The sequence below is a fragment of the Canis lupus genome, chromosome 4 (genome assembly GCF_048164855.1).
Source record: "Canis lupus baileyi chromosome 4, mCanLup2.hap1, whole genome shotgun sequence".
In the NCBI taxonomy this organism is placed as follows: domain Eukaryota; kingdom Metazoa; phylum Chordata; class Mammalia; order Carnivora; family Canidae; genus Canis; species Canis lupus.
The window spans coordinates 55,449,285-55,470,372 of NC_132841.1; the positions used below are offsets into that span (position 1 = coordinate 55,449,285).

At 41.0% G+C, this 21,088-nt stretch overlaps 1 long non-coding RNA gene across 1 annotated transcript in view; it reads right to left on the bottom strand.

Annotated features, from left to right (window-relative positions):
• LOC140631586 (uncharacterized) overlaps positions 1-19,258 on the bottom strand; it is a 63,124-nt gene extending 43,866 nt beyond the window's left edge. Inside the window, exons 1-2 of the long non-coding RNA XR_012029125.1 lie at positions 19,127-19,258; positions 14,322-14,472 (exon numbers count right to left, since the gene is read on the bottom strand). This is a non-coding gene — a long non-coding RNA (uncharacterized lncRNA). The remainder of the gene's footprint in view (positions 1-14,321; positions 14,473-19,126) is intronic.
• Positions 19,259-21,088: the final 1,830 nt, after the last annotated feature.

Consider the following 21,088-nt stretch of genomic DNA (forward strand, 5'->3'; position numbering starts at 1 on the left):
TCTATTCACTGGGATGGTAGTTTGAGGCATTCAGCAAGGTTGTAACACACTATTAGAGAGTCTTTACTTCCAGATTCAAAGACTGCTTACAGAAAGGTGAGCCACAGTCACTGAAAGTGATCAACCTTATTTCACAGAATAATCTTGCTCGTTTATCACTCAATAAACTGTTTCTTTGCAGAAATAAATGCTTGAGAACTTTACTGCCCACACAAGAGATCATGAAGCCAAGCTAAGAGGCAAGGAAATGGGAAGTGTGCAGTGGGATGGGAAGAGAAGACACTTGAGAGGTAGGAATTACAATATCTGATGACTAAGTATAAAGATCGAGAAGGAGAGAAGAAACAAAGGTGGTGCCTTTCCTCCATCAATAATTAGGCACGTGTGCCCACTATGTCTTCCACATTGTGCTGGGTGGGGAGGTTACACCTGTGAGGGAGCCCTCATGTTGCTCGCTCTCTGGTAACCATGACAAACAAGTGAGTAGGAGATCACAACAAAGTGGAGAAACAAGATGACGCTGTGGAAATGGTTAGAGGAGAATTCTAACATAGCCAAGAGGCATCAGAAAAGATTGCCAAGTAGAATGAATAATAAGAGGTACTGTATAAAAGTAAGCCATGTGAATGGCAGATCACAAGAGGAAGTGATTCAAGGCATATACCCTGAGTCAGATGTTGCAGATTCAAATCCTGGCTCTGATACTTGCCAGTGGTGTGACAAGTTACTAATTCACTTTGTGTCTCATTGGCCTTATATATTAAGTGGGCATAATAATTCCTTCTTTGCAGAGCTGTGGTAAGGACCATATTAAATCAACTAACAAAGCTCTCGGCACAGTGACTGGCACATGGTAAGTGTGAAGTGAATGGTAACACTATTTCTGAGAAGAAACAGCATGTGCAAGGCTATAAGGTACAAAAGAATATGTGAAAAGGCTGTAAGGTAGGAAAGAACGTTCAAGGGAAGTAGTTCAGTGTTGACGAAGTGAACAATATGTGTCAGAGGAACCGGAAATGCTGAGCCTAGAGAGGGAAGCAAAGGCGAGATGGGGGAGGCTCTTCTAATATTACCTAGATGGCCAATAGGATGCAGTAATGTTACTTGAAAAGACACAAACTTGGAGAGAAATCTAGCACGTTCTTCAGGGTTTCATAGTCTTGGGGATTACTTAACAATCATTTTATAACTACTCCCATGAGGAAGCATGCATTTCCCAGAGGAGAAAACAATGGAGATGAGACTGAAGTAAAAGCCATAAATGTCAGGTCAGTAGTGGGAAGCAGCCAAGGAGTCAGGAATGGTAGGAAACAAGGAGGTAGCCAAGCCCTTGGATCAAATTCCTCAGAGAAGGAATTGGGCCCATTTCAATAATGTGACAGAAGGAAAAGTTACTTTATCAAAACTATTTCTGACCTGGCAACTTACTAGTGACAAAACCACTCCCTTCCTCCATGTCTTAGTAAACAGGGGAGTAGCCTAGCTTGGTCCTTTTCAACCTAGGAACGGCACCTAGGAATCCATGAAGATGCTAAAGAGAGGTTCACACTCTCTTGTCAACACACTTTTTTAAGACCCCAAGGCAATGCTACTTCTTTCAAAGCTCCAGTAGACATGGTACATCTTCAATTGATTCATAATCATTAGGAGACTACATCATTTGTTTGTTTTTCAAAAAATTGAAAAAAATATATAATAAAAGGAGGACTGGTAGTAAAGAAGTTTGAGAACACTGGACCAAATCGTTTCAAAAGACCATTCGGGTTCTAACATTCCAGAATCCTACTTTCACCTACAGTAGGTATTGGGCCTATAAAAGTCAATGTCTTTGAGGTTAAAAACATGGGATTCAGAGTCAGAAAGACCTGGGTTCAAATCCCAGTTCTAGTACTTGCAAGATAAATGCCCACAGCCAAATTATTTAACCTCTATAAATTGCAATTTTGTAATAACTAAATTGAGATTAAAATAACATTTTCCTGACAAAGTTGTTGGAAGGAGTGAAATAATACAAACTTCAGTCATTGGTGTATTCCTTCCTGATCTTTACCATATCTGCTAAAACCTGAAATATTAGTCAGATAATATTTTTCTTTAAATCAATTTATGTTTTCACTTAAGTCAATGTACTGTAACAGGAAACTTTAAATTGTTATCATAAATAGAAAACCAGTATCACCATAAATTGATAGTAACCATAAGAGATGCCAATAAAAATCATATTGAAAATTTTGTCACAGTAAATAACAATTACATTTTTGTTAGATTATAGCTAAATACTATTTCCTGCTTAAGGCTCTGGGCCTGAGGCTATCCTCTCTTCATTAAAATGGAGATTAGCGTGCATTAAGAATAGAGTCAAAAACACAGCAATTTCCAAAAGCTCAAAAGAGAGTTAAGAAGGAAACTTTCTACATGATTCAGTGCTATTCAGTGCTTCAACTGGTATTACCTAAAATAATCTCTCATAACACATATGCCACATTTGAGGTACACTGAGATAATGTATTCAGAGCTCTTGTCATTAGGCTTCTCATAAAGTCACTGGATAAGTGTTCATTTTATTGCTCTTGTTAAGAACCAAGCCACCTGGCCCTGACACAGGCCCCTGCCCTCCCCACCCCACACTGGCTAGAGGCAGCCTGGCCACATCACTGCAGAAGCCTCCATAAGGAGCATAGTCATTCACTCCTCCTGTCTTTCAAGATCACTTAGTCAGTTGGATACATCCAGGATACATCTTTAATTTACCCCTTTCTGTCCATTTCCATAATGACTGCCCATCATATAAACCTGGTTCTTATAACAATCTACCCTGCCTCCTTACCCTTCAAGATTCAGCTGGAAACATTGCACTAAGAAGACTTTCCTGGCCCTCAACCCCATGCCAGGCTGAGGCAACAACCCTAGACTGGTGTACAAACTTCTATAAACCTTGCTATATTGCAGTACTCTGTTTGTGTCTGTCTTCCCCACTCAATCATAAACCTCGGGAAGCCAGACGCTATGTTCAGTTCACCTTTGTATTTGTTTGTACTTAACATAATAGATACTGAGTTCAGTTTTCCTACAAGGACAGAAAAAAGAATGGATGGATGGATGGATAGAAAGAAGGGAAGGAGGAAGAGAATGAGAGAAGGAAGGAAGGAAGGAAGGAAGGAAGGAAGGAAGGAAGGAAGGAAGGAAGGAAGGAATAGTGGGTCTGACAATGATAGATCACATTGTTTCTGACTTCCTGATTTCCTAAAACAGAAGAAAAACAAGGTAATTCAGGCAGAGTTGGCTTAATTCCCTCTTGTCCAATTTCTGTACATCCCCTCCACACACCATCCGTGGCATTTTCCTCGTCTTACAAATACCTAAGGACTGTAGCCTTCACAGAAACTACCTTGGCTCCCTGCCAGAAAACAAACAAGCTTAAGAATAAAGAAAAATAAATAAATAACAACAGTGACATCTCGTACTTTGAGGTCTGGGAAATGAATTCCAAATGGGAGCTGAACTCCAAACCAAATGTTTGGCTTTCAGTGACAACCAGCTACTTGGCCGAAAGCCTCAGCCCCCTCCTGAGACCACTTAGAAAATGTTGGCCCAGAGCTCTTCCTGAGAACTGCTGTCTCCCCTACACCTTTCCTAAGCAAAGAAGAAATTACTGCCAAGAGAAAACAATCAAACTTGTCTACCAACTTCCTCAAGGCTGTTGTTTGTGGTTGATCTTTTTCTTACTTGGGAACTTTCCAAATAATTCCTCAGCAATTAGACTGTGTTTAGAGAAAGTCTACTCAAATCGGCTGATTAACACACCTCTCTCTCTCTCTCTCCCTCTCTCTCTCTCTCTCTCTCATACAGACACACACACACATGAAATCAGACTGTTAATCTGGTGACTCTGTGCTATTCAGATTGCGCAGAAATTTAGGTCTCACAGCATGTAGCTACTTACACACCCTGCACTTGGGAACAAAATGAGCTTCCAGAATGTGGACAAAATTGAGAAGAGGGACCACGGAGGCTCCAAGGCATGCCAGGAGGGGACACTGGGAAAAATGCACACAGTAAAAGAAAACATTTCCTGTGTACCTGACTCAGCTAGACTAAGCTTCTGGAAAAATGTTAATAATGCTGGTTCTGACCGAAATCATGGAGTTATTTCTCTGCTCCCATCCTCTCTTTAAATTTCTCCTCAAGACCAATATCCCTGATGAACAAGACCAATATCCCTGATGAACACAGATGCAAAAATTCTCAACAAGATACTAGTCAATAGAATCCAACAATACATTAAGAAGATTATTCACCATGACCAAGTGGGATTTACCCCGGGATGCAAGGCTGGTTCAACACTAGTACAGCAATCAATGTGATTGATCATATCAGCAAGATAAAAAACAAGAACCATATGATCTTCTCAATAGATGTAGAGAAAGAATTTGACAAAATACAGCATCCATTCCTGATCAAACTCTTCAGGGTATAGGGATAGAGGGAACATTCCTCATCATCTTAAAAGCCATCTACAAAAAACCCACAGCAAATATCATTCTTAATGGGGAAACACTGGGAGCCTTTCCCCTACGATCAGGAACAAGACAGGGATGTCCACTCTCACCACTGCTATTCAACATAGTACTAGAAGTCCTAGCCTCAGCAATCAGGCACAAAAAGAAATAAAGGCATTCAAATTGCAAAGAAGAAGTCAAACTCACCCTCTTCGCAGATGACATGATACTGTACCTAGAAAACCCAAAAGACTCCACCTCAAGATTGCTAGAACTCATACAGCAATTCAGCAGTGTGGCAGGATACAAAATCAATGCCCAGAAATCAGTGGCATTTCTATATACTAACAATGAGACTGAAGAAAGAGAAATTAAGAAGTCAATCCCTTTGACAATTGCACCCAAAAGCATAAGATACCTAGGAATAAACCTAACCAAAGAGGTAAAGGATCTATACCCTGAAAACTACACAACACTTCTGAAAGAAATTGAGGAAGACACAAAGAGATGGAAAAATATTCCATGCTCATGGATTGGCAGAATTAATATTGTGAAAATGTCAATGCTACCCAGGGCAATTTACACATTTAATGCAATCCCTATCAAAATACCATGGACTTTCTTCAGAGAGTTGGAACAAATCATCTTAAGATTTGTGTGGAATCAGAAAAGACCTTGAATAGCCAGAGGAGTATTAAAAAAGAAAACCAGAGCTGGGGCTGGTTCACAATGCCAGATTTCAGGTTGTACTGCAAAGCTGTGATCATCAAGACAGTGTGGTATTGGCACAAAAGCAGACACATAGATCAATGGAACAGAATAGAATCCAGAAGTCGACCCTCAACTTTATGGTCAACTACTATTCGACAAAGCAGGAAAGACTATGCACTGGAAAAAGGACAGTCTCTTCAATAAATGGTGCTGGGAAAATTGGACACATGCAGAAGAATGAAACTAGACCACTCTCTTGCACCATACACTAAGATAAACTCAAAATGGATGAAAGATCTAAATGTGAGACAAGATTCCATCAAAATCCTAGAGGAGAACACAGGCAACACCCTTTTTGAACTTGCCCACAGCAACTTCTTGCAAGATACATCCATGAAGGCAAGAGAAACAAAAGCAAAAATGAATTATTGAGACTTCATCAAGATAAAAAGCTTCTGCACAGCAAAAGAAACAGTCAACAAAACTGAAAGACAACCTACAGAATGGGAGAAGATATTTGCAAATGACGTATCAGATAAAGGGCTAGTTTCCAAGATCTATAAGAACTTATTAAACTCAACAGCAAAGAAACAAACAATCCAATCATGAAATGGACAAAAGACATGAACAGAAATTTCACAGAGGAAGACATAGACATGGCCACCAAGCACATGAGAAAATGCTCCGCATCACTTGCCATCAGGGAAATACAAATCAAAACCACAATGAGATCCCACCTCACATCAGTGAGAATGGGGAAAATTAACAAGACAGGAAACAACAAATGTGGTAGAGGATGTGGAGAAAGTGCTCTTGCACTGTTGGTGGGAATGTGAACTGGTGCAGCCACTCTGGAAAACTGTGTGGAGGTTCCTCAAAGAGTTAAAAATAGACCTGCCCTACGACCCAGCAATTGCACTGCTGGGGATTTATCCCAAAGATACAGATGCAGTGAAACGCCAGGTCACCTGCACCCCAATGTTTATAGCAGGATTGTCCACAATAGCCAAACTGTGGAAGGAACCTCGGTGTCCATCAAAAGATGAATGGATAAAGAGGATGTGGTTTATGTATACAATGGAATATTACTCAGCCATCAGAAATGACAAATATCCACCATTTGCTTCAACATGGATGGAACTGAAGGGTATTATGCTGAGTGAAATAAGTCAATCGGAGAAGGACAAACATTATATGGTCTCATTTATTTGGGGAATATAAATAATAGTGAAAGGGAATAGAAGGGAAGGGAGCAGAAATGGGTAGGAAATATCAGAAAGGGAGACAGAACATAAAGACTCCTAACTCTGGGAAACGAACTAGGGGTGGTGGAAGGGGAGGAGGGCGGGGGGTCGGGGTGAATGGGTGATGGGCACTGAGGGGGGCACTTGACGGGATGAGCACTGGGTGTTATTCTGTATGTTGGCAAATCGAACACCAATAAAAAATAAATTTATTATTAAAAAATAAATAAATAAAAATAATAATAAAAAATAAAAAAAAATGTGGTCTATGTATACAATGGAATGTTCCTCAGCCATTAGAAACGACAAATACCCACCTTTTGCTTCTACATGGATGGAACTGGAGGGTATTATGCTGAGTGAAATAAGTCAATCGGAAAAGGGCAAACATTATATGGTCTCATTCATTTGGCTAATATAAAAATTAGTGAAAGGGAATAAAGGGAAAGGAGAGAAAATGAGTGAAAATATCAGCGAGGGTGACAAATATCAGTGAAGGAGACACCTAACTCTGGGAAATGAACAAGGGGTAGTGGTAGGGGAGGTGGACAGGGGGTTAGGGTGACTGGGTGATGGGCACTGAGGGGGGCACTTGGCGGGATGAGCACTGGGTGTTATGCTATATGTTGGCAAATTGAACTCCAATTAAAAAAATAAATTTTAAAAAATTTAAAAAATTAAAAATTCTCACCAAAAAAAAAAACAAACAAACAAACAAACAAGAACTTCTCCTCAGACCACATGTTGAAAAGCCAAGTTCAAGGCCTTACTTAGTTCTCATTTCCAATGCTACAATATTTGGCCTTAGCTTTCTTTCCACTAATGTCCCTGGTGGCAAGGTATCCATGACAACACAGGCAGGCCCACCATCCTGACTCCTCTGTTCTGGTCTTAACTCAGTCTGAGGGAAGCATTGAGCTCCAACTATACTATATGCAACAAAGCCAGTGAAGACCTAAACAGTCACAGAGCTTCGATGAGGGGCAGCCTTACAGACCAGATATACACAGATTTGGGAGAAATATTTGAGCTTCAGATCCAAGCTCAACTGTGCAAAGTACTCATACTTCTGAGCTTGAATTCCTCATCTGTAGGAATGTTCCCTGTTTTAAAGGATTAAATATGATGATGAAATTAAATGATGCTACATATATAATGTGCAGGATCTATTATGATGTAGGTGCTTCAACAAATGTTATTGAATGCTAAAAGAATGATGAATTCCCTTGTTCAGACTCCTAGTTAAGAAAATCCAGGCAGATCTTGGAGTCTCTAAGAGCAGTTTGCTCGGTCCCTGGATCCCATAAACCACTCCTCCTTGCCCCTATTCCCCAAGCACCAGGACACAGGCAGTAGGAGCAACTGGCCCCGTGCAGGAATTAAAGGGGAGCATTATCTTTAGAGAATTTAAAACCAACAAAAGTCAGTCTGATTTTATTTTCACCATACTCCAGAGATTCTAAGCACTGTCAGTGATAAAATACTCCTCCTCACCCCCATCCCCCACCTGCATCACTCAAGGATTATGCACCACATCTTGGCTGAGTCCTTGCCTGGCCTCACATTCTATCTGGATGGGTCAGAAGCCAAACACCTGGATTCATCCAGGAATCAGAGATACTCTTAGATCTTTGCCTGAATCTATCTATCCTTAGGCTTTTTGGTTTCAAACCAAAAGAGAAGAAACATTCTGAGAATAAGAGATAGTTATTCTAGGCCAGCAAGTACGTAAACAGGCCCAGACCAGAATAAGGGCCCAATTATCAGACAGAGCTCCACTCTCCTCTTTCACTGCCCCTTGTTTGGTGTCAATGGGCCTATTTCTTTGAAAATTGAAACTTGATCCTTAGGCCTCTATTTGGTTTTTATATATAGATAAAGGGGAGTGCAGGGAGAATCATGTGACCAAGCTAGAGGGGCTATCTAGTTCAACTTTTTAAAATGGGGTAACTGATGCTCAGAGAGGTAAAGTGATTGATCCAAAGTCACACAGCAAGAGAGCAGCAAAGGGGGTAATGAACACCTAACTGTGCCTTTGTGAAAAGTAAGGCAGTGCAAACAAAATGGCGTGCTCCCTGCTGGCACAAAGTAAGCAATTGGTAAGAATTAACTACCACTTCTATGTTGCTGCTGTTGTTTTTGTTAAAACAGGACTAGAACCCACATCTCCAGGTGTTGGGGAAGTCTCTTCCCAGCACCTAGCTCAGTAACCATCCAACCTGTGTGTGACCATCTCTGGTGTGAAACACTCCCCTCACCTCCAGAGACACCCCATCCTGCCTCCAGGCCCCTCTATGAAACAACTCCACTTTATAATGAGTTGATGTGAATCATCTATCCTCTCATCCCTTGTGTCCATTGGTGAGTCCTAGATTTAATCTCAGTAGCATCAAGCCTTTTACAAAGAGATTTGGATATTAAATCAGACCATGTTGGTCTCTGGATAGAGACCATCCAACTAGCCTGCCTGAGTGGTAAAAAAAAAAAAAAAAATTGTGTATATATATATATATTATCAGTCATTCACCTCAAGAAAGAAAAGGCCAGTCTTTATCTAACTAACAAAGAGGACACCTTCATCATGGCAAGCCTGCTGAATAAATCAAAACAATAAGTTTGCAGGAGGCAAATGCCCTCTATTAGATAAATTAAGATGAGTGCCTCAGTAGATGCCCATTATCCTGACAGGAGCAGAGAGGAGAGCTCGTGTCTGTCAATCTTCCCTCTGAAAAGACAGCACTGATTAGATGCTGACACGCAGTTGTGTCTGAAGAGCAGAAACAGACAACAAACAAAAGGGGTGCCTTGGACATCATCTTTCCACTCGATGTCACACAGAACATTTAACACAACCTTACAGCTCTACACAGCCTTTTGTACCCTTTAAAAGAATGTTTATCACTTTATTTGGCCCTCAAGGAAATTCTGTGATATGAATTTACAAAGGTGTTTGATTTTACAGATGTGGAAATTAAATAGAGAACAGCCGGCCATGGAATGGACAGGCCAATGATGCATTCACTGGGCAAGTGAGTGAATACCCAGCACTGGGCCAGGCTCTGCAGAGGTGAAGGGAAGCAAGACAGATACTCCTCTGCTTCCACAACCCTTAAAGAGAGAGAACACAGAAAATTAAACACATGTGTGGTCAGGTAAGTGCTCGGATTGGGGAAGCAGAGCGGGAGAAGCAGGAAACCTGGTTGAGGGTCCCCAGGGATGAATAGGAGGTGGCCAAGCAGAGACTCTAATCCTAGGAGGGCAGGCCTCACAGGGAAATCCAAGAATATAGGGCAGGCAAAGTGATGAGAAATACCAACAAGGCCTCACAAGAGAACACAGCAGGATACAGGAGACTGCTAAATAAGGAGATGGGAAATAGTTTGGTGAATCCAAATGCTTTAATACCCCACAGGCTCTGGGGGCTTCAGAATGTTCTGGAGTTTCACAGTGTTAGGGTGAGATATAATGAAATTTGACCACATTTGAAAGGTAAGGGGAAGCCAGAACAACTGCTTTTCCCTCCTGTCAGGCGCCCCCCACTGGCCCTCAGGTTTGCCTCTACTGGCAGGCCAGACAAGGCTAAACACTCAAGTCCCAAGACCTGGTTTTACCTGTAATTATATCCCTGCCAGCCTCCCTGCCTGTACAACAGCAGGATGTGCCAGAGTTGAGGGGCCCCTCCAGCTGGCCGGGCTGACAGGAAGAGGAAAAAGGCACTTATCTCCTCTCTCCCCTCTCAGCTGAAGGCCTGGACCTACAGAGACACCCCCCCCACCCCCACCCCCACCCCCACCCCACCCCCACCCCCGCCAGGCTGTGAAGAAGAGGATGGCGCAGGCTCTCTGCACAGGAAAGATATGTCACAACTCTGTAACATTGTCTCTGTGGACACTACCAGTTGATTTTTCAAGGAGCACAAATGAGAAATGCCTCAAATCTAAGGCGTCTCTATTTTGGGGTCAGATTGATGGTTCTTTTTGTGAACTCTGCATTTTTGAAACAGGTTTCACCCGGGATAGTTTATTCCCACTTTCATTCCCACATAAGGGGTGGGCAACATGATCCAAATGAATCCAGGTTTGCATCCTCTGTTTGGTTCCTTGAGCTTCTCCATTTGTCTGATTGCTTCTTGCCCTTCCCTTCCTCTCAAATTTGAGTTCTCTCCTGTAACCACTTTCTCCAGCTCTGAGTCCTACCCATTCCGATTTGTTTTCTAGATCTGTAAAATACTTTGCCTTTCCTCAGTCAACAAAATTTATTAAAGTTACTTTGTTATGAGTTGGCTATTGCAGTGCCCCTTCTCCGGCAGCCATAAATTCCCGAGGCAACTCCTCTGTGCTCCGTTACCCGGAAGACTGAGGAGCTTTTACGACATTGCTGTAGGTACAGAAACATTGCCAAGGAGCTCCAAAACATAAGGAAATAAAGAGCTCTCGCCACAATCCTCTAAGCCAAACTCCCATTCAATCAGGTAAATGAAGTTTCTCTTATGCCTCACGGGAATGCTAAAATTACAACTGATCTGGTTCTATTCTTTATATTCTTAAGAGTATCTACTGTCAACCTGTGGTCTGGGGCCATTGATGACCAATAAAAAGCCTTTATTGATTCATATAACAACTATGTAGAACTTGCTGTCTCTAAGGCCTACCCTCACTTCCTTTGTATGAAAATGCTGTTCTCATCGCACAATCACCATCTAAATTTATGTTTTTATCTTTGTTTATTCAGTCTCTCCCAACAAAACATATGTTCTGTGAAAACAAGGACCTCATTTGTTTTACCTGGAATTATATCCCCAGTGTAGAATGTCTGATAGACAGTAGATGCTCAGTAAATACTTGTTGGATGGATGAATGGATAGTATTAAGGGCTAAGATGCACTATGAACAACTCAATACCCTCAAGGCTTTTACAAGTGGAACAGCTGATTTTTATGCCCTGATGTTTATAATACAATTACAAGCGGGCTTCCTCTCACATATAAATCTTTTTTTTCCCCCACACCAGGCATTATGTCATTCAGATTTCAGTCAAACAAGTACCTTTGTTTCTTGCCTCAATGGGGGGAATTTGGTCATATACACACTGGAGCCCAAAGCCCAACGCACCATTGGTAAGGCTGGGAAATTTTTCATTACCACTTTCTGAAGATATATGGGGCACCTATGAGAATTCAAACATATCTGATAGTGCCTATGCCACACCAAGAATCTGGGAAGCCTCATGAGAAATAAGGAGCTTCAAATAGAATATCACCACTTACTGGTTTATTGTATTTATGGTATTGGGTACCATAAAGGATTGTGGGAAAGGGAGTCCCTTAGATTTTTTTAAAAAATTGAAACTGCTTTTCTAGGTAATATCTAAGGCCCTTCATGCAGAAAGGCCTTATAGCTCTCCCATTTCCACTCAAGGACTCCAAACTTTCCTTTCCTTATTCCTTCCACACTTGTAAAATAAATAAATATATTTACAGTAGAGCTCCAAATCTAATATACATAGATCTGTATATCCTTCAGAATGGGAATGTAACAATATATTATAGAGATTTCTATCCTTTTAAATCTTCTTTGATCTTATGACAGACTTGTGAACTTTGTATAATAGACTATTTATCTCCCTTCCTCCAAAGTGGCATGTAAGAAAACCGTAAGGCTGAGGTTTGTCCAAAGTCTCATAGTGCATTATGGCTAAGCCAATACCAGACCCAATTCCTAATCTTGCAATCTTCGTCCCAGTGGAGGATGGCAAAACGAATGACACTCTGTCCCTCTAACACACGTCAGGCATTACTAATCAAGCTCTGCCTTCCTTCCCCCCCTCAGCCATGCCTAGAGGAAACTTGATTTAGAAGCCACTACCAATCAATGTCAAGTTGAAACCTATTTGCCTTCAGTGAGCTAACCAAGTTCCCTCTGTAAATTAGGGAGCCCCTCGTGAAAAGCAATGCAGAGTGAAAACTGCTGCTTGAAACAGGAAGATGAATATTAAAAAAAAACACAGGAAGGTGAGCTACTGGGACATAGATGGGATAAATTGTGAATTGCATATTCTATAGTTGCCTGAGAGTCATAAGACCTGGGTTTAATTTTCATCTAGTTGCTATAGGAAGGAGGGATGAATCATTGTCACCACCATGAAATAATCAATTGTTACATGCAAATGGTTGTTAATTACATTCCCTACTTCCATTAAAAAGGTAAATGACCATATCAACCTCTCCCTGGGTGACCAGTATGTACATATTCTGCCTTTAATCCCTCCATGGAAACATCTAAATGGTGCTTTTTACAATCAACCCAGCTTTAAGCAAGGCACATTTAGAGGTGATGTGTTAACTCTGAAATAACATCTTACATAAACTCAAATGATCCTTAGTTATGAGGAAACAATGTAGGTGCATCTCTTAGAATCTTTCTTTCTTTTTTGGGTGATTCATTCTCATTCCTAATTTAGCAAAAAAAATGCTAAATAATAATAAAACTGATAGCATACCTGAAGAGGTGAATCATCCAACACCACCAGATCATTTCCTATGCACTGACTGTATCTTTCATAATTTTACCCAATAAGTAGCTTTTCAAAGAGATGCTTCTTAAATTAGCACTTAGCAGAAATAAAACTCTATTTATTATTTGCTGGATAACTGGAACAAAAATAGAAATATGCATGGATCCAAAGATTGATGACTTTCCAACCTAAATAAAGGTTGTTGAGATCATCTGTATCTGAGAACATCCGCCTTTTGAGTTCTGCAAAGAAGTTCCCCTGCAAAAAGTCTGTGAGCTGAAAATAAACATTTTCCCCTGCAATGCCTAATCTCTAATCTTTTCCTAAACTAAGCACATGGGGCCTCAAGGTAGGTCTACAGCTGAAGATCACTGGGCCTTTTCCTATCTAATTATATTTGAAAGCAGATTGTATTCTCAAGCACCTTTGGCCAGGTGCATTTGGGAATTTCCCCATCTCCTTGATAGAGGTCACCTATTTTAGCTTTCATTATGACCTCTTCCCCCAGATTAGCCTTGAAGGTATGTGTCTGGTACATTCTGGACATCAGCAGGCCTTGCATTCTGACTCTTCCGGCCAGTACTCAAACTCAAGTTTCTCTAAGTTAGCCATGATAACTATCACTTACTAAGGACTATTATATGCTTAGCACTATCCCAAGAGATTTATGGATGTCATCTTCTAAGAACTCAAAATATGAGGTAAAGGTAATGTCCATTTTATAAATGAGGACACTGAGGCTGAGAGAGATTACGTACTGTCTTCCAAGTCTAGTAAGTGGCAAAGCCTGGATTAAAACCTTTTGCGTAAATTCTATATAACGTTGTCTTGTAGCCAAGGACATTACATCAGATACTCAAGGACATGATAGAGAGAATGAATTCTGTCATGGTCCTCCATCCATCCATGTGGTTGTGTTGAACCAACAAAACATTTTAATAGTAGAACTAAAATATCAAATAGATGATTTTTTTATTACCAAAAATAGCTTAAAATGAAATGTCATAAGCATTTGTATTTTGGTGACCCAGACGATGAAATTCTTTTTCCTTGTTTGGAGAATTCCCTCCACCATAAGTAGCTTATTAGGAGGCAGAGCCTGAAAATGTGGGGATGCTTGCCTTCCCAGTTTTCCTTGAAAGTATGATATGGGAAAGGGCCGAGGCCCATCTGCTCAGACAGTCCCACCCAAGACTTTGAAATAACAACTACAGATGCAGAGAAGCAGAGACTATGAAAAATTTATTCCTGAAGCTAAGTGGTAGCAAAAAATACCATGAGTGATGTCAGTATGTGACCACACCCCAACGGTCTGTGGTGTCCAGGTCAGGGGCAGCAGGCACAGGAAACTTACCAATCTAATTCTGTGACTGGAGTCTGTCTGAAATTCTAGCTTGGTCCTCCCCAGCTCTGCAGGCTTTCAGGTTATTGTTAGGGTTGCCCTGTGCTCTTTCAACACACTTCTCTCCTTATAACAGTCAGTCAGTTTTCATTGCCTGCTTTGCCTAGAACAAGGAGGTAGAAGTTGATGATCACCAAGGTCTCCATTCTCCACAATCTTTACCAATCATATCACTAAAGGGGAAGGGAAGGGATAGAAGAATCTAATTTTATTATAAAATCCAGAATCTGAAAATTCTGCACCTACGTATACATGGGATTATCTATCTAGGAGTAAAAGTCTATTCTGAAAGAACTCATTTGTACTTGGCCATTGCAGCTAAATTTACCAGGTCTGCAGATGCCCCAAACAATTCAAGTTTCATTTTAGAAGCATGGAGCTGGACCCCAGGAATGACCACAGGGTTTGCAAAAGTACAAAATATCCTGGGGAGCAGGATAATGTGTCTCCAGATTAAAGAGACTAAACAAGGCAAGGAAACTAATTTAAACGAGGCAGAGAACTTTCCTATGTAAAGAAGGTTTTTTTTTGTTTTTTTTTTTAATTTTTATTTATTTATGATAGCCACAAACAGAGAGAGAGAGAGAGGCAGTGACATAGGCAGAGGGAGAAGCAGGCTCCATGCACTGGGAGCCCGATGTGGGATTCGATCCCGGGTCTCCAGGATTGCGCCCTGGGCCAAAGGCAGGCGCTAAACCGCTGCGCCACCCAGGGATCCCAAGAAGGTTTTTGTGAAAGAAAATATTCCTCAAGTCATCAAGTGAATAAAAGCCAAAATACACAAGGTACATAAATCCCAGTGCTTTATTCTCTATGACCCTGTGCTTTCAAGGCTACACGCCCTTGTGGAGTGGGTTTTAAACACGCACATGCTACAAAATGATGTTTAAATATTTTCCACAAAAATGTACCCCTTAAAATTCCTAGCTGCCTCTGATCATATTCCCAGTAAGATACCCACATATACATATTTCAGTAAACTATAATTCATCAGATGTTTTCTATATATTAAGCACTTTGCCAGGCATAAGAATGCACAGTCCTTGTCCCTGAGAACTCTCAGGCTATTTCAGAAATGGCCTCATGAACAGATACACACAATGCAGTGTGAAAGAGCTAATGAAGAGAAATAAAGCATGACAGGAACATGGATGATGGAGGAGCTGCCTGGAAGATCCCAGAAAGGCAAAATATATTTAAACAAACTTCAAAGGAAAAAACAGTATAAAGTTCACTCTTCACTAATAAGTAATCAACCCTATCATTTCACATGCTACAAATGCCTATATCCAATTCCTCCATCTTAATAACACTCCAGTTTCCTTTTGGAGATTTACCTTCACACCATTGTATATAATGGAGGGAGGGTAATTCCAGGTGCCCACCTCCTAATATAAAAGCTAAAGCACCAGAACCTTCGTCTCTCCACTGTCAAAACTGCCAAGGAGTAGACCCACATCCTATCCTCAACGAGTTGGATCTTTTTCTAAAGGACCCTGAGTCTAGAACAATATCTGGACTTTTAAGTCCTTCCCTTGCTGCAGAGAAGAGTTGACCGTTATCAGCCAGTAGATAAGTCAGCCTCTTATCACCACAAAGCAGTGCTGTTGCTCCTATTGCCCAGTCTTTCTTGAGTCCTGTTTGGTTCCTGCCCTTTCCCAAAGCTGTTACAACAGCCTGTCTTATAACCTGTGAACCTCCCATAGTTTCTCACTATGGGATCCACTTCCCATAGCTTCCATTAAATTCCCATTTGCTTATGTAACCAAAATATTTACAGCCAGGATCCTTTGTAGCTGGACCTCTTGTGACAGACTATATAAAGCCCACCAATGTTGAGGTCACATCCTCCATGCCAAAAACTACCAATCATTTTTCTTTCCCCTGCCACCTTCATATTCCTCTTACATTTTGTCTTCCCCCTCAAGGGTTCAGCAGTTCAGTTCCTCATTTGAAAATCTATGGCCTCCAAACCCAAGAAATTATTTCACATGGGGTTTTTGGATCATATCTAGCCACTGGTTAAGGATAAGCCATGCACACACCCTTCCAAGCCTTTGAAAGCTGTTAAATGTAATGTTGTAGGATTAGCCACATAGAGATTACTGAGCTGGAAAATGATGTTAGACCTCAAGTATCCTTGCTTCAGCGTTGTGGGTGATTAAGCTGAAAGTGCTGCCAGGGCTTGAAGGATCAATTAAATTGAATGTATGGTGTAGAGTGTCCATCTCCACAGCTTGTTCTAGAAGGTGTTGGGGGCTTACTGTACAAACAAGTCACTGCTGGAGCTTCATGCTCAGTCTCCACACATAAAACAAATGGGCTAGCAGTAGAGAGTTATTGCTGAGAATAATAAACAGTTACTACTACAATTTATCAAGCATTCCAAGAGGGCAGAGACCAAATCTACTTTGTTTATTGCTGAATCCCCAAAGCCTAACAGGTTGAAGTAAGTACTCATCATGTATTTTTATGAATCAGTGAATGTCAGGCATAGGGCTAAGCTCTTTATTTACATTATCTCATTTATTCTCTTAACAGTGTGGCAGGTATTATTCTCCATCTGTGGTGGATGTGGCATGGGAGTCTCTGAAAGGGTAAGCAACTAGGAAGTAATGGAGTTAGAACTTGAATCCATACTCAAGTGACTCCAAGGCTTGTACTGTTAAGGCTATGTGGTGCTGCCGTGCCCTATGCGGCCTAATCCCCACCACAAAGGAGCCACTGTCCAATGAAGAAGGCAGATGGACAGCACTATTACTGTAGGAAGCTGAGCAGGACAGGGTTAAGAAATGGGTCACAGGCAATGCCCACATGTCCACTGGAACTACCTCACTTGACAAGTCTCACATGACTGCTCACATGCTTCCCTACCATCACCACCACTTCACTGATTTCCATTTTCCTTTCATCACACTGCTGGAAATGGTATATTCGTACCACACAAAGAGGCTATTTAATTCTCCTTACCTAAAACTTTCCCATGATTTTCCCATTGCCCTTATGATACATCAGAAAGCTTGCTACTCAAAGTGGACCATGGGCCAGCAGCACCGTTATCACCTGGGAGCCTGTTAGAAATGCAGGATCTCAGGTTTCACCCCAGACCTTCTGAATCTAAATCTGCATTTTAACAAGATCTCTAAGTTATTAACAAGCACCTGGATATAAAGTCTTTAAGGAATCCATCAAGGTCATATGACCTGGTTACCCCTACAGCCAGATTTCCACTCTATCACACCTCACACTCAAGCCTCTCTGAACATGTCCCTATTCCTTGCATGTGCCAACTCTCTCCATGCTCCAGTGCTTTACATGTGCTGTTTCTCCTTTTGTATTAGCAATGTCTGCCTCATTGCTTTGGCCTTAGCTAAAACAAGACTCTTCTCTAGAAGCCATCCTTGCCCATCACCCATGCCCTCAGCCTTAGATATTTTATACGCCCCTGCTGCACATGCTCATAGCCCAGTGCAGTATCCATTTGCAGTTGTGTATTAAGTTGTATCTCTCTCCAATAAAACAAAAAAAGGGATCAGTTTTGTCCATGTTCTCATCATATCCCTAGTGCCTAGAGAATAGCATAAAGTACTGAATAAAATCAAACACCGTCTTAAAAAACAATGTCCAGTTCCCTAATCATTCCGTTGTCAGCCTCATTTCTGGCTCTAATTCCCCAAAATTTAAAAAAAGATGCATGAAACCTATTTAAACAGCATTTCTCTCCTTATCGACTTTCGTGTGGAATCAATAGTAGAGGTGACTGATAGCTGAGACCAACACACACTCATACATGCTCACCTACACAAAATAACAGCAATTATTCACTCAGAAAAAGGGAGAAGGAATTTATACACTCAAGTCAAAAGGGCTAGGTGAAGGAGCATTAGAAAAGAAAATTAAGTCCCTGCAACATGCGCTGAGTCATGAAGCTATCACGGGGAAGACCAATGAAGCTTCACAGAGTAAGGGATGGGAAGGCAAGGAAATATTTAACAGACAAGGCACAAAAACAGAAGTGTTAGGGGTTTCTCCAGTGCCATTTGTCTCTAACTTTCTTGAGTTCAGGTGGACTCTAGGGAACAAGTAAAAAATCAGAGAATTTTTTTTTCAACATCTAAAGATCAGTTTCATTTTTATGCACCAACAACGAACAATCCAAAAGGGAAATTAAGAAAACAATTCCATTTATAATAGCATAAAAAAGAATAAAATACTAAGGAACTTAACCAAATAGGAAAAAGAGCTATACACTGAAAACTATAAAACGTTGTTCAAATGAAAGAAAGCACAAATAAATGGAATGACATCCCATGTTCATAGATTAGAAAAACTTGATACTGTTAGGATAGCAATACTTCCCAAAATGATCTAAAATTCAATGCAATCCTTATCAAAATTCCAAATACAATATTGGGTTGTTTCTTGTTTGTTTGTTTGTTTGTTTGTTTGCAGAAATGAAAAACTGATTCTAAAAATCAAAAATTTTTTTAACTTGTGAGAAAACCTAGCCAGAGAGGTGACATTAAAGTGGCAGAGTATGAAAGATGCCTCACACTCATGGTGACAACTTAAACCATCTCTATTTCCCCAATTCCAGTAAGGCCTTAACTTTAAATCATTTTGCATAAATCTATACAGGAATTAACATAAAGTCACTGACACTTTCATATAACAAAAACAAATTTTTGTCAAATCCAACTATGAAGCAGCACCAAGGTGACATGAGAGAAGGGAAGCTAACTAACTTCAAGACTTACAGAGATTATACTTTCAGAAAATCCAATACACCAGCCTGTGTCAGTCTGCAAGTCTGATACGGACTCCTCCCAGCTCTGGGAGGGGTGATAAGCCCCTGGCCAGCATGCTGCATGTCCCTCTTCCTCAGGCACCACCAGTGCTCTGGTCACTCTTACCAGGATGTGACTTCTGAAAGTTCTTGTACATCATGTTCCAGGCAGCCACCATTAACTGATCAGGACCTGCATCCAAAATGAGCTGTCTTTGCCTCTGCTCATCTAGAACACAATGCTCTACTTAAATTAAGCAGATTTTCTCCCCACTTCCCATGTAGCTACACACTTAGCTCAAGTCCTGTAATCTATCAAAGATTTAGATATGAATCAAAAGTACCCTTTCCGTGTACATCTTGAACATAGAAGCCTTCTCTGAATCAAGTCAAATGATAATCCATTTAATGTCTTTCTTTTTATTGTGCTTTTAACTTTTTTGAAAGCATTCTAAATTACATTACTATTTCATTTTCAGAAAATCCCTGTGAGCTAGGTTAAGCAAGTAGTATTATCTCCAAAAGAACTAAGGCCCAGAGAGTTGAAATGAATCAGGAAATCACCTAGTGGGTGAGAGAAAAAACTAGGTTGAACATCCAGGCTGCCTAGTTGCCATTCCACACCCCTCCTACAACACCACACTGCCTCAGATTCTTCTGCATCTCCCAGGTGACAGAGCCTTAGCTTCAAGTAAGCTCCCTTAGCTCCCCAGAGCTCACACACACATACAGCTGCACATGTGCATGCCTACATATACACACATACTCACGCAGACCAGGATACCCACATACACACAGAAAGAGATACCCTCACACATGTGCATGTGCATACATATACTCATGCAGACCAGGATGTACCTACACACAGAAACCTATATATAGAAAGAGATAACCACATAGAAAGAGATATACACACAAACGCTAAGAGAAAGAGACAGAGATACAGAGGCAAAGACTCAGGAGGACACACAGAGAGACACAAATAGATGCACACACATAGATGCATACACACAGACACACAATGAGATACATACAAGGACATATAGGTACACAGCAACCCATGCACAGACAGAGACAAACGCAGATACAGAGGCAGACACACACACAGAGACACACACACACACAACACACTAACAACTTTCATTTCATAGGCCCAGGGTGGAAAATCCTGTTTTCTTGTGGGATTTTACCAATGTGAGTCATGGGGAATATCACAGCCTCTGACCTTGTTCCATAAAGAACAGGCCTCCCTCTGTGAGCTCAGTGATAAGAGCATGGGATATTATGATGGGATATTATGGCTCCTTGCAGAACTCAGCAGTGGCATGTGGAGATCTGTACAGCACTCATCCATTTATTAATCAATCATTTATAACCTAGTCTGTGTTGAGATATTCTCAGAGGCTGTTACGCTTATTATGGGGAATCAGGGATGCATTGTGGCTGTCACACTGGGTTCTCATGACCCCATCTGGGGGCCGAATCCCTACTGCAATGGTCACATTTGCTTTAAGAACATGCTATTTGTGCCATCATCTGATTTCCCAAGAACAGAGTCATTTGCTCTTGGTACTAAAAATTGTAATGGATCTCTGTGGAGTGGTAAGGTGAGAGAAGGAGCAAATACAAGAGTGAGAAAATGGTAGAGTAGATAAGAATAATAAAGAATTCAAAGTTCGGTCTTTTTTGGGGTCTTAGGCTATGGGAATAAGGAAAGCCACCTTTATTTTCTTTCTCCTGCGCTTCCTAATTGAGCTACTCTCCTTACTGGAAGTTTACGCAGACACTATCAGTCACCCATCCAAATCCATTCTCTCTTGAGGCCCTTTTATGGTGGCAGAGCATCAGGTTGAGGAATATTTGCTACATCCATGAGGCGTGATGCTCAAGAAAAGTCATCTCATCTTTAGCCCAAGAGTGGTATGTCTTGATT